Here is a 14,932-nt window from a genome sequence, read left to right on the forward strand (position 1 = left end):
GTGTGTGTGTGTGTGTGTGTGTGTGTGTGTGTGTGTGTGTGTGTGTGTGTCTGCAGTTTGCATCGTGACCCATACTCTCCTTGCATCCCTTCCCAATATAGTCTATTGCCACGTGCAGCCTGGTAAATAACAGGCCTGCATTTTCTTTCGCCCCTGCGTGCCCGTGGCAATCCACAGAAATCAGAGCTCTTGGGATTTATTCCTGACTCCACCATACCCTTGGACCAGTCACTTCTCTCACTGGGTCCCCAGAGACCAAATCTTTCCCTTCAAGTCTCAGTACAAGAGTTACCCGCTCTCCTAGGCTCCTTTGGGGAAAGGTGGGAGGGAAGGAGGATGAGTGGACGGCACAGTGTAGGTAGAGCCTCAGTTTCTTGGGGGGGGGGGGGGGGAAGACACCATAAGGGGGAATCTAGAAGGGTTTTTGTCTGTGAGCATTGGTCCAGTTTGCTACCATGTGGTTTTATTGCTACAGACTGTATGCCATGGGATGGGCACATTGCAGCAAGTGTAACTAGAGCACTGTACTGCTGGACTAGCCCATCTCTCTGCGCTCTGGTGTCCAACAGGCACTGGCTGGGCTGCAGCATGGGGGTATCTGCATTTAGGCCTCAAGCTGCAGGGTCCGAGTAGGAGCTCCAATGTGGGACAGGCATCTCCAGGTCCTCACACGGGCCAATGCTCAGAGCAGCAGCAAACTGCCAGAACATCAGTCATGTCCAGCCCTCAGCTGGGGTGGGAGGGAATCCCAAAATTAAAGAAGTCTGGTGTGATTCCAGCCACCAGAAGCAGCCTGGTAATGGGGTAACTCCAGAAGAGTCCGCTCCCCCTTAATCAGCTGTGGTTTGTCCACCCTAACTCTGAGCACAAGACTGGTGCAAACGGCAGGCATCCTCACTCTGCACACAGATGCTGCCCCAGGGCCCTCTGCCCAGAGATGCCAGCACCGAGGGGGTGGGTGGCACTGGCGGAGGGACAGATGTCCATGCCAAGGCACATCAAGCTCAAGTACTTTTTGTTTATGAAGCTACATGCAGAGGCAGACCGGGACCTTATTTTACACATGAAGGTCTTACAGTAAAAACCACACTGATGTTAACAAATAGGGACATTTCATAACCCCCAGCAACCCACGACTGTGATCGACTGTGACCCAGATTCAATTGTTCTGCCCCTGTAGTACAAGCTCCTATGTGAGAAGACTCTCACTTCACTCATCCTGCCGGGACAGGTCTGTTAAGGTGGATTGGCACCCGCGTGCCCCCTCTGCTGGGGAAGCAAGCTGCTGCTCCTTGCCCATGCCTCCCAATGTCACCAGCTCTGAGCGAATACAAGCTGCAGCCTTCTCACAGCGACCCACTGCCAAGAGCTTCCCCCAGAGCTAAAGGCAACATATTGCAGGAACAAGGCTCCCTCTGGCTGGCTGGCTTCCAGTCCCTTCATGGCTTGGAACATCTTCCACACACTGTCCAGCAGTGAGCTGCACGGCCATGCTGCATCCAAACGCCTAGGTATGCATGCTAGAGAACATGCACAGGGCGGCAGGCTTCACCCCCCACCCCCCCAATAAGCTGCTACTGCCTTCCCCCCCCCACACACACAGATCTTCTGACAGAGTCACCGTCACATGGGCATGGGCTTTCGATGGGTGTCTAACTCAGCCCTCAGGTCAGCAGCCCGAGGTTGTAACAGAAGAGACAGGCCCCTCCTAACTTCAGTACCAGGCAAACTGGTTGAAACGTAACAGAATTATCAGGCAGAGAGATGAACACAATTTGATGGGGAAGAGTCAACATGGCTTTTGAAAAAGGAAATGCCTCACCAATCTATTAAAATTCCTTAAGGGGGGGGGGGGGGTCAACAAACATGTGGACAAGGGTGACTCAGTGGATATAGTGTACTTGGACTTTCAGAATGCCTTTGACAAGGTCCCACATGGAAGGCCCTTAAGCAAAGTAAGCAGTCACGGGATAAAAGGGAAGGTCCTCTCAGGAATCAGTAACTAGCTAAAAGATAGCATTTTTTCCTACTCTGTTTCCTGTTTTCACAGTGGAGAGAGGTAAATAGTCAAGTCCCCCAAGGATCTGTAATCGGACTATTACTGTTCAACATATTCATAAATGATCTGGGAAAGGGGTGAATGGTGAGGTGGCAAAGTTTGCAGAGGATACAAAATTATTCAAGATAGTTAAATCCAAAGCTGACTACAAAGAGTTCCAAAGGGATCTCGCTAAAATGGGTGACTGGGCAACAAAATGGCAGATGTAATTCAATGTTGATAAATACAAAGTAATGCATATTGGAAAACATAATACCAACTATACAAAGCCCATCACTTTGTATAAATTAGCTCTTACCACTCCAGAAAGATTTTGGAGTCCTCATGGCTAGTTCTCTGAAAACATCCATTCAATGTGCAGCAGCAGTCAAAAAAGCGAACAGAACGTTAGGAACCGTTAGGAAAGGGATAGACAAAAAATACCACAACTACACAAATCCATGGTACACCATGCCTCAAATACTGCATGCAGTTCTGGTCACCCCAGCTCAAAAAAAGCTATATTAGAATTGGAAAAAGTACAGAGCAGGGCAACAAATCTGATTAGCGGCGTGGAATAGCTTCCACGCGAGGAGAGAGTAAAAAGTTTAGGAATGTTCATCTCAGAAAAGAGACAACTGAGAGGGGATAGGACAGAGGGAATGGCTTAGAGAACGTGTAAGGAAGTGTTATTTACCTCTTCACACAAACACAAACCAAGAGTCACCCAATGAAATTAACAGGCAGCAGGTTTAATACAAACAGAAGGAAGTATTTCTTCACACAACAGTTAACCTGTGGAACTCGTTGCCAGGGGATGTTGTGAAGGCCAAAGGTATAACTGGGTTCAAAAAGAATTAGATAAGTTCCTGGAGGATAGGTCCAGCAATGGCTATTAGCCAGGATGCTCATGGATGCAACCCCATGTTCTGGGTTTCCCTAAGCCTCTGACTGCCAGATGCTGGGACTGGATAGCAGGGGATGGATCACTCGATAAATTGCCCTGTTCTGTTCACTTCATCTGAAGCACCTGGCACTAGACACTGACGGAAGACAGGATACAGAGCTAGATGGACCATTGGTCCAACACAGAGCAGCCATTCTTACGTTTTGTTCTTCCTCTCTTACAGGAAGGGGTAGGCCACAGCAGAGGTTCTCAAGAGCCGGTTGTGCAGCCATGTAGCGCTCCCCCTAACAAAGGCACATGGATTATACCGTTCGGTAGAAAATGAAGACCGCACCAGAAACCACAGTTGTGTAGTGCCATGACAACATGGCCTCCCATCTCACAGTGTCGGGTGGGAGAATGGCGGGGGACTGCTAGCAAGCATCGCTTCCTTCCAGCCCCATGGCCATAGGAGGAAGGAAGAAGCAGGGCAGGTCTTGAGACAGAGCGGTTTCCTCCCAGCAAGGCCACAGAGCTGAGGAAGGGGGCCTGGACTGGATGTAATGAGCACCCAACTGATGGACAGTTCCTCACTGACCAGCAAGGCTTGGGAGCAGAGGTGACCTTTTAAACACTGGAACCCATGGCAACAGTATTCAGAACTGCTGGCCACATCATCTGGCTGGATGATGCAAGATATCAACACAAAGGTCACATTTGCATTTCTAGAGCTCTATCAAAGCACCTTACAGAACAATACCCAAACTGGGGCCATTTTGCAGCCTGTGGAAACGCAGCCACCTCTGAGGTGGAATGCAGCAGCCGTTCACTTCCTACCCTTGGGTATCACACAGCATTGCCGTGCACTTTTGGACGCTGTGCTCAGTTTACAGCTGCAAGAGGGACGTAGAGCAACTGATTTACCCGCACCAGAATTGGTTCTGACCCCATACCCAACGCACCAACCCTTGAAGGAAGTGTCACGGGATTTGCACCGGAGGTCAAGAACTCTGGCTAACGTCTCATCCATAAGCCCGTTCTCGCAGCAGAGGAGCATGTCCCAGCATGATTCGGGGAGTCTGTTCAGTACTGACTCAGAGGGAAGAGGGCCAATTACTGAAGCTCCACCATCACTTCCTGCTGGCTCTCTTTGGAGCTCTCCCAAGAACCAGCCATGCTGAGCTGGCAAGACCAAACTGAGTTACCAGGCAAGGGGAGGCAGCTAGAAAAATCCTCCCAATTGCAGCAGCTCAGAGCTGCAATTTTAGATGCACATTCCCACCAGGAATCAAGCCCAGCTCCCTGGGCCAGGAGGCAGCGGCTGCACAAGTAGATTCCACCTTCCCTGGTGCATCTCATTCACTCATGGTGCCCGCTAAAGTGATTTTTTGACAACCTTAGTGGTTCACTGCACAGTCATGGTTACAAATATTTGCTGGTGACTTGCCAATATTTGAACAGTTCCACTGTAGCAAAAAAAGGAAGAAAAGAACCAAAGCAAATGTAGGCACTTCATATCTTTGCAGGGACTCTGCCCGTTATCTCTAGCACACAGCCTTCGATTCCATTCTGCAAAAACTCTCACAAAATTAAACCACCATTTCCATGATCATCATGTAAAAAGGGATTCTCTTTAGAGACTGCTCTTCTACTCAATTACACCTTCAATCACAGACAGACCATTTCAAAAAGCATTTGCCATTGCTTGCAAGGATACTATTAGCAAAAAAAGGAACCAAACATTAGCTTTTAACTGTATGGATTTCAGCAGCAACTGAAGTGTTTGAAGACTCACAAGACTCAAAAGCCATTATGAGTAGCAAGCCATGTGGTGCTCTCTTTCTCTCTACAAGAATTTTGCAGCTATAGCAAAAAGCAGCAGCGCTGTCCTTTATGGACCTAAACGCCACAGGAAAACCATCAGTGTTATTGGGGGAAAAACAAGCTACTCTGCTAGGAGCAAAGAATGCTCCGTGGCAGAGATAAGACTTCAAGAAGTGAGACTCCTACCAGCCACCTCCCAACCCCAACATGCTGAGAATTTTGACTGCAGAGTGCTAACAGAATTCGAGCCAGCACACTGGTTGGAATTCTTGCACGGAAATCGTTGGAGGTGGCACACTCGTTCTGCCTTAGAAGGCTGATCAGACTGCCCGGAACACCGAGCCCAGCTGGAGACACCTCAGTCCCGTTGGCACTCAACCCGGGTGCTCAAATACCACTAGAGACAAAGTGAAGGGGACGCGGAGCTGAAGTGAAGAAGTGGAAGGACTGACTTATTTAGGAAGACAGAAGAGGAGAGAGCTCAGCTAGGCACCTAGGGAGCATCAAGTGATGCTGAGCCGCAGCGTTGACAAGAAGTAAATTAAGAACAGTAAAAGAAGTAGATTCTGTCCCCATTCTCATGGGGTTCAGTATCTTATGATGCTTAGAGGTTCTCTATTTCCCCACCACACCCTACTTCCTTCTCCGCTTCGACCAGCAGGGAGGTTTTGCATCTGACAGACTGTTCCACAGGTAAGGACCAAGTGCAGAAAGGCCTGGGCCTCCAGCTCCCCAGATTTTCAAACTCTGGTTATAGAAGAGAAACCCCGACAATCGCAGGGGTCTCAGAACATGGAGTGGTCCCCCTTATGGGCAGGTCAGTCCATGGCGTGCACAGAGCACTGGTGCGATGCATTCTCAGCAGTGAGCCCTGCTCTCAAAGAAAACTCCTGCACATCGGACCAACTGGGGTTTGATTGGTCTTGTCTGTCTGGCAACACTCCAACACCTGCCGTAGTCTGATCACTGGAGGGCAGATGCTGGGAGCAGCTAGGAGCCTGGCTAGCTCCTCCAAGCACTCCCCTCTTCCTGCTGGCATCCCTGCCACCTTGCCCAGGCTGAGCCATAGCCAGGTCTTCAACCAAGCGCTCCTCTTGCTAGCACCAGTGTCTGAGTGGGGGGAATGCAGCCGGCCACCAGGCCTGCAGAGCAATGGCACAGGCCTCGTCCCCGGGGCACTGAAACATGGGCAGGGCCCCGGCGAACATGCTGCAGCTCCTGGAGGGATGAGCTGGGCGTGACTGCCTCCATCTGTCACTGCCACAACGCAGCACAGGTCCCAGGAACAAGCACAGAGCAAGGCGGTGGCAGCAAGCGCAGGCTGCCAGCCGGAGGGCAGAACCTTGCTCCTCTTAAGAGACATGCCTGGGGAGGCTGGGCACATAGCCAATACAGCCAGCTGCCTCATCCCTGTGGGATGGAGGTGTTTTGGCCAATAATGCTGGTGGACAGTCATCAAGCAGACACCTCCCAAGTCCTTCTCTGAGTGGGAGGACGTCGGCCCGTAGCGTGAGGCCATCCTAACACAGCCGGGACGAAGATTTCTCTGAGGGCCCCGGGCGATGCCACTGATCAGCTATGGAAGGGGAAGCGAACGGCACTGTGTGTCACACCACTAGGTGAGCGTCTTGCAACAGGGTACAGATCACCTGGGCTTGGAGCAGGAGTGACCTGACCACAGGGTCACAAACCAAGAGCTTTGCTTTGGCTGCTTTATGCCACAAGGGAAGTGCAAAACTCAGCTAAGGGAGACGACAAATCCATGTCCCCAGCAAGCAGGCACCCAGGGCGAGGGCGTTATCAGGTAAAACGTGACGGATGGAACTCAGTTGGTTGGGCTGAAGCCACACCCCCTAGAAATAACACCAGGTGCTCAGTAGCGCTCTCTGTGCATAGCACATTGGGGCCCAGTCCTGGACTGGAGACTCTAGGCACTGCTGCAATACACACATCTAGTAATGAAGACCCAACACGGAAATCAGGAACAGAATGAACTTGTCCAGTGTTTGAAAGGGGCGGGGGCCAGAGCGCAAACCCAGAGGACACTGAGAAGCGCCTCTCTGCTGCCGAAGCGAGGGAACCTAAGGGAAGAATAAATTGAAAAGAATGAGATAAGGCAAGAGCAGCAGGAAATGAAGGAAATGAATCAGATGGGAGAGAGAGTGAACAAAGACGCAACAGCAATTTCACTCCACGTTTTTCCATAATGAATGAGCCTTTGATATGGTTTATTATTTTCTAGGCAGGCTGTGCCCTCTGTGCCTCTCCCTCCCCACATCCCAGCTCGCATCTCATTCAGAACTTCTGCCCACGCCCAAGGTCTGGGGCTCCTTTGGGCAAGATGAGCAAAGGGGCTGGGAGTTAGGACCACAACTGCGATGGCTACAGATGTACCTAGAAAAGCCAGCACCCCGAGACCCAACAGGACACTACTACCTCGCCACTCCCCCCCTTGGAGCGCTAAGCGCTGGGCACTCAAGGACATGATGCCGGGGAGGGGGAGCGGGGGGATTAGTTCCATAGCTCCTGCTGGTTGGTTTCTCAAGGCTTTTGAGCATTTACTCACTCACTGGGACTTGCATTGGCCTTCTCCCACTCTCCACTCCTGTTAAAACGGAGGCGCAGGAGACAGAGGAAGCCAATCCCATCCAGATCAGTGGGCCATGGTTAAAACCAATGACTGCCATCGTGTGAGGTATCTTTTTGCTAAACCAACTAAATCTACTACAAATATCTATGCCAGGAAACTGGCTCTTGTTTCTTGCTCAAGCAGTGAATCTGATGCCACCTGCAAATGCCAGGACAAGAGAATCTAGGACAAACAATTGGTGCTTCACGTTACCTAGCAAAATAAATGGCTCTCTCTTTTTTAAGATGCTTTTAAAATAAGAAAGCAACAGCCGCTTTGACACCACATGAAACCAGACACAAAAACAGGCAGGGTGAAAAGGGTCTTCAAGGAAGACGGGAGGGCTGCAGAGTCCTTTGTTCTGGAATGGCTAATCTATACAGATATTAAACTGACACGCAATTTGCTGAATGAAAGATACTTAATGTGCAGCTCAAATGAGCAAATGAAAGCAAGAAGGAGAAAAATAATTAGTGTTGCCAGACAGAAACCTCGCTCTACCCCTCCAACCCTTTTCAAGCTCAGGCATAAACACAAATCTTTTGCACAAAAGGGGAAATTCCTGCTTTCAAAAAAGACAATTTCCAAATATGAAACCAGAACTAATGGAGATCTGAATGCAGGCTCCTCTGAATGGAGAATGGGAGTGACTGTAGGAGTCTCCAAGAGAATGGCACATGCCACTCTATTCCCTTCTGGAGTTTGAGTCTGGTCAACTGGATCCAAACCTGCAATTTCATAACTAACCAGCTGGCCCCAAAAAAGGTTTCTAGCAATGGAGAGGGACCCCCCCCAGGCTAAACACAGTCAATACATTCAAATCAGACATTTGCATTATTTGAAATACAGGCTACTAGCCAGATGAAAGCCTTCCAGTGCAGTGCACTGCCACATTCCCCACAGCTCTGGAGGCGGTAGGAAAATCTGACTCTCTCCCTGTCTCATGGCCTGCAAGCAATGCAGACAGCCCAATTCACAGGGTAAACCCTTTTGCATGAGGGGACGATACATTATGCACGCGTTCCTCCCTCTCCTCGGAGGTGGAAGGGGAGCGGCGAGGATGTGAGCGTTTCCATTATTTAGCCGGTGCCAAACCAATGTCCAGCCCCATGCCAGATCTCTAGTCAAGCCACATGATAAATCCTGCAGCGCTTCAGAATGAATCTCAATTCTGCTGTTGCAAGGCATGAAGTCTTCTCCCAGATGCTGCTTCCTCGCCTTGCCAGCCTCGGTGCTCCAAGGTCTAAATCAGGCTCCCAGTGCCACATTTTATCCTTCGAATCCAAGGGACTTTCGGGCTGTGTTTAAAAATGCACTCAATTCACCTCTTCCCGCGGTGGCATTCCGGGGGCACTCTCGTTTTAACCCCATGGAGCAGAGATGACTAACTTCTATGTCACAGTCCAGCGCCATAAATCAGTGCATTACAGCAACATCCATCACCTCGCTGAAACTTTGGGCAGAGCTAGCAAATGAAGTCAATGGAACAACCAATAGCCCAGACAGCCTTCTGATACAGTACACTGCTTGCATTGCAATTTCAGAGCCGCTTCGCCCCTCGCTTTCCCTTTCCACTGCACAGGCGAAACAGGACGGCAAGGGTTGAACATTGATTGTCCTGCTAGCAAGAGGGCGGAGGTCGCCACTGAGAAGCGGAGAGATTGTCTCATTTTACCCCATGTTCAGTCTGCATAACAGCACAGCAAGGCTGCTGACAGTTATTGAGAACTGGGAGGCGGAGGTCAGGAGATTGGCACTTTCACACTTAGGCACAGCGGACTGTCCCCAGAATTCCACTTTGGGGGACGCATGCACTGATTGTTTCCACAGGATCCCGCTGCCCTGCACATGGCCCCAGATATGGCCAAACGGAAAAGAAAACAAACCCATTTACTGATAGCCCCTTGGTGCCAAATATTTATTTTTTTAATGTATACCGTGGCCTCGGTGTGCATCATGCACTACAGCAGACACTGCCCTGAACATTTTATAGCCAGGTGGCCCCTGCTTTTCAGTTAGTCCCAATGGGTTTCCAACTCCAAATTTTTATGAGGATGAAATGTCCCCATGGCATTTTTTATTTTTGGCCAAGAAAAGCGATTAAATGACATTTTGCCAGAAGCAGACATTAGTGACAGTGTCACATCATAAGGCAGCAAGGTCCAGCGGACAGACAGTCAGGAGACTGGAGTCTAGTGCATAGATTGCAAACTCCTTGAGGCAGGGTCTTTGCACCAGTGCTGAGCATGTCGGAAGCATTCAGCCAACTCTGAAAGTTCTTCACACAACACAGTTCTTCTTCACACAGCGCACAGTCAACCTGTGGAACTCCTTGCCTGAGGAGGTTGTGAAGGCTAGGACTATAACAGGGTTTAAAAGAGAATTGGATAAATTCATGGAGGTTAAGTCCATTAATGGCTATTAGCAAGGATGGGTAAGGAAGGGCGTCCCTAGCCTCTGTTTGTCAGAGGATGGAGATGGATGGCAGGAGAGAGATCACTTGATCATTGCCTGTTAGGTTCACTCCCTCTGGGGCACCTGGCATTGGCCACTGTCAGTAGACAGGACACTGGGCTGGATGGACCTTTGGTCTGACCCAGTATGGCCATTCTTATGTTCTAAAATCTCTTCTAGCCCATCATGCCTAGACGTGCGATCACAGAGGCTGCACTCTATCAGAGGCACCAGATCAAGGTTCTGCATCATCAAAGCACCACAGAGCACGTTATCGCAGCAAGGTAACCCTTTTCAGAGCCTCCAGAGAGGCCAGTCCTGTATTTCACTGACTCGTTCAGCTTTGGGGCTTTACATCAGACCTTTAAGCGCATGGAGACCATTTGTAATTTCATAGCAGCCTGCACTGCCTGAGACCCTGCAGCTTCTCAAGAGCCTCTCAAAATATGCTGCACAGAATTAATGCTGACGCTTCCCGCCACATCTCTCTAGTTTATTGCCCCAAGCCCATCGGACGTCCTGCTCTGGAAGAGCATGTGGCTGTATCAGAGATCATCCCCACTCGAACCAAAGCTAAATACGTTTATTTTTTGCTGGCTGCTCCCTTGCAGGCCTGTCAAGGTACAGGAAGCACAGAGCATGTCACCAACCCCTCCCACTGCTTCAGCTGAAGCTTTCCACTTCGCTGTAATAAACTGTTTAAGATGCCACATCAGTGACCGTTTCTGTGCAGATGTGATCAGACTCTTTTCAACTACTGTATGTTTCCACATGTAATCGATTCCCCTTTCACTTGCCTGCCGAGTCTGCCTAAGTATTTATCTGTCGCCACTCAGATACTTACACGTCCCTCGTCAAAGCATCTCTGCACCTCCAATCGTTAATGGATTTTAGCCTGCGATGTAGGAAGTGGCATCCCTGTTTTACAGAGAGAGGAAGGGGGGTACAGGGTAGATTCAAATTACTTGCCCCTCATCACACAGGAAATGTTGCTAAACCAGGAATTGAACAGTCTCCTGAATCCCAGGCCAGTGCCCTATTCACTGGAGCATCCTTCCTACCAGTCACCATCTATACGCCTTCATGGACTCGAGTCTCCCATTTTGAACCCTGCCTTCATCCCAGCACAGAGCTGGGTATTTTCCCTCACCTCCGAGGGCTGCGTTATTGTAGGCACCAACTCTTGCGTGGGAATACACATTCGGAACGCAGGCTCTCGCTACTTAAGCTAAACTGATTTTTAATTGTCTTCCTCGGAAATGAGCTTGTAATTAAGTCTGAAAAGAACTTATTGTCCGAGGGTCTTTATGAAACCCAAACAAGTTCACAGTTTAAAGTGTCAAGGTAAATATCACTTCGACCCTTGTCTTGCACTCCACATATTCAAAGCACTCCACAAACACTAATTAATCCTCATGAACCAACTCCAAATCTATTGCTTATTTAAGTGTTCGTCTGGCATAGGCCGTTACAGTCTACATCCCACTGAGCACAAGGTTTGAGGAGGAGGATGAAAAAAAAGCAGTGTGATCTTGTGTGGATGTTAAGCGGAAACGTAAGCCCTAACCCTCCCACCCAGGCCAGCGTCAGCACAGCCTGGGGCTCCAAGATGCTAGTGCCAATTAAGGTGAACAGAGAAGTGATCAGATAAAGCCTGTCCTCCATTAGTTATCAAATAAATAACCCTTGCTAAGTTAAGAAACATGCAAGCAGGGAGATCACAGCAGCCTTATCCACTTTGCAGGCGACGGGATAAGATGTGCTTCCAGGGGGGTCACTATTCCAAGAAACGAATCCAGCCACACGGCTGCTTTATTACTCGTCTGTACAGTGCCACAGCACAACAGGGTTGCTGGGACCCTTGCATTCCAAAGTCTCTGCTCAAGCTAAGAAAGGGATTTAGGGCAAACTTTCCACTGAGCTACTGTTTGGTGGGGCAAACGATCATTCCTGGCATTTGATTAGCGATTGAGTTATGGTTCTTAAGAACATTTTCATTGCCTGGAGACGTGGAAACCCTCTCTGGAGCTAGAAGTGAAATGATGAAAAGCCTCTTCTCAAAAGCAGCTGCAGCCGTTATGGAAAAAGAAACAATTCAAACCTTTGCCTTAAAAGAAAATCATCTCCAAAGCCATGCATGCCTCCATTCAGTTTATGCTCGGATCAGAGTTCAGCAGCTATACGTAGCCAAGTCTGGACAAGGTGCCAGGTCTGCCTTATGGCCTAGCTACACAGGTACACACGCCGCACCCAGCCGAGCAGGAAGGAGTCGTGTATTCATCAGAACCAATAACGGTCTAACACAGCGTCCGGAGAGCTTCCTTCCAGATGTCAGTCCCGTGCTGATCTCCAAAGAGTTTCACGAGGCGAGACAGAAAAGTCCAATTAGCACGCACAGGAGCAGAAGGTAGAGTAAAGAAAGGAATCCTGGGACCCAACCGCCCAGCCTTTGCAGGATGTCTCTTAAAAAAAAAAAAAAAAAAAAAAAAACCACACAAGCCTTTTGTAATGCCCAGAACTAAAACTCAATGATCTGTGCCAAGAGTCAGATAATAGAAACATTTAAGTGTCCAGTACATATTGCCCTTAAACACTATCCTGTCAGCCGCCATTAAATACCGCTTTGCTAGCCTGTAAAAATGATATTTCATATCAGAGGGAAATGCACAGCGGATCATTCTGGGAAGCCGTTCAAGAATTTGGACACACATTTGAGGTTCTGCAAATAAACATTAAAAATCAATATAACTGCAAGGATGCTAACTAAATTCTATGACTATCAAACATCTCACAATTATATTCACATGTAAAGATATTGCTTTTTTTAAAATTACTTTTTAGCCCAAGAGCTTGAATGGCAATAGCTTCCCTGAAAGCCACCCTGACATTCCAGCTCACTGAAGGTTACGTCTCAGCGTTCCTCATCTCCCCTCCTACTTCTCCAACATACCAAGCCTTGGGGACACGTCATCTTCAAGGTCAGCAACTTGTCCTGGCCTTGGGATGGTGTTTCGGGCATCATATTGGTGTCCATCTCTGATAAGATGTCAGGCGAGCCAAGACAGTAACAGATATTTACCCAAATCCCAGCATCCATCCTGAACCACGCGATCTTCCAAATCAGTTACCGAGGCCCAGATATGTTATATAAAACAAAGAACTGAACGAGCAAGAGAAAGCCAGCAGCCCAGGCTATTTTATTACAGCCCCAGCAAAGGAGCAGCTAGGCACTGGCTCTGTTTGCTGCACATGGATTTTCTGTAGGTCACGGACCAAACAAAATGAGGGCAGAAGTGAAAGGAACTTCATGGACAGTAGCAACGTAAGTTACCTCCACAGCACAAACCCCACACATCACCTTGTCCTATAACCGTATCTCGAGGGGTGGGGGGGGGGAGGGGCGCGGTGCAGAGAACCAAGTCCCCAAGCAGAGGGCAATTCTGGAGGCCTCTTGTGTTTTGGGTAAGAGCCAAAGGAGCTATAAACAAGGCAAAGGGTGCAACCTTTGGACTGTACCCACCACGCTCTTAGCCTATTCACAGCGCTTCCATTAGGAGGAACTCAGAACTGCTGAATGCCGCTCCGAACATCTGTCGGCACTCCGTGTGATACCATTGGGCCACGGCTGTGTCACTCACCAATAGCCCCTGTCCCCTTTGGGTAACGATTGTTCATCTCTAATAAAGCTTCAGAGCTCTGAAAAGGCTGAAGGGGGGGGGGGGGAATTGAAGAGGTTAGGCAACAGCTGTCAGACTTCATTTCTGTAACAGCGGACACATCTGGCTTGCAGCCTCGTGGGAATTCTACCCGTAGTTCTAGATATCAAAATGTAAAGGGGTGCCATCACAAACAGCCCCGTTATCTCACAAGGCTCGGACGAAGGACATTACATAATCCGCACACACCGATTTGCTTCACATACACTTGCATAGGGGCTTTCCCCCAGCTGGCTGGGGAGGAGAAAAGCAGTTACCCACTACAAAAAAAATAAAAGCTACATTTAATTTAAGGTGCACAGTGGGAGGGGTAAAATATTTCATTAGCTGGAAGGGTCAATAGGTTTATTTTCTAGAGATAGTTGGGGGGTGGAAATTCTTAAGGCTTCCCTCCAGGGAAGCAGAGGCAGAGAACGGTAAACGAGAAATCAATAGCGATGTATTGTTTCCTGGCAGGCCAGCAGAAGGATCCATGCTCGGGAACCAGAAAAACAAGTGGGCTTTTTATTTAAAATGAACATGGAACATCTTGCTAGTGGGTCGAGGCCAAAGCTGCCTGAGGCTCTAAAAAAGCAGTTGTGGAACCCAGAGCCACAGACCGTCTCTTCCAGTCTCTGCAGAGAGGCATTAAGTGCCGGGATCCAGGAGTGCTCCCACCCCCCTCCTTCCTCCTCAAACAACACGCGTACAACTTTAAATACCTAATAGGCTGATTGAATTATGGCTCTCTTGTCAAATTAAAATCATTACACTGTACAGTAGCCAATTAAAGTCTATTTTCAGCAAACTAACAACCCATATCTGCCACGAAGGATTGTAACCTACGACAGAGAGTTTTAAATAGAAAACGCTTTCATTTCTCAAGCTGCCTAAAGACACCCTTCTCTCCAGCCAGCATGAGCCGCCGAGGGGCTAGTCTCTCCAGCGGTGCCTCTCTTCCGAGCTGGCGGTACAGCGATCCAGCTTGCTTTCTGGCCTGCGTGCAATGCAGGTAAATACTGCAGCCCTAGGCTACTCACTCTACAAGTTGTGCACTTTCAGACCATTTGTCTTTACACTTCAATTGCACCTAATGAAAGCCGCTGCTCTCCAGGTTACAATCCCTTTTTAATTAACTTTCCCCTCTAGAGACTAAAGAGAACTTCAGCCACAATCACCATCAGCCAAGTGCTGGGTTATCGGGTGTGTATGCAAAGAGTCATTCAAACCACCACACCCAGTCCACCACTGCCCTAAGAAAAACAGGCAAACAAGGGGTATTAGCAGAGGGACAGGCAGTGCGAGGGCATATGGCGCTTCTTAGACCCCACCTGGGCTGGGGAATCGACCGGCTGGAAGGGGGAAACAGCCCGGTGGGGTGGGACAATAGAAAGCATCAAAGATTT

General features: G+C 49.1%; 1 protein-coding gene across 1 annotated transcript in view; it reads right to left on the bottom strand.

The window, feature by feature from the left end:
• Positions 1-14,932, bottom strand: part of SND1 (staphylococcal nuclease and tudor domain containing 1) — a 434,812-nt gene that overhangs the window by 310,482 nt on the left and 109,398 nt on the right. The window lies entirely within an intron of this gene.

Source organism: Emys orbicularis, chromosome 1 (genome assembly GCF_028017835.1).
Source record: "Emys orbicularis isolate rEmyOrb1 chromosome 1, rEmyOrb1.hap1, whole genome shotgun sequence".
NCBI classification, from domain to species: domain Eukaryota; kingdom Metazoa; phylum Chordata; order Testudines; family Emydidae; genus Emys; species Emys orbicularis.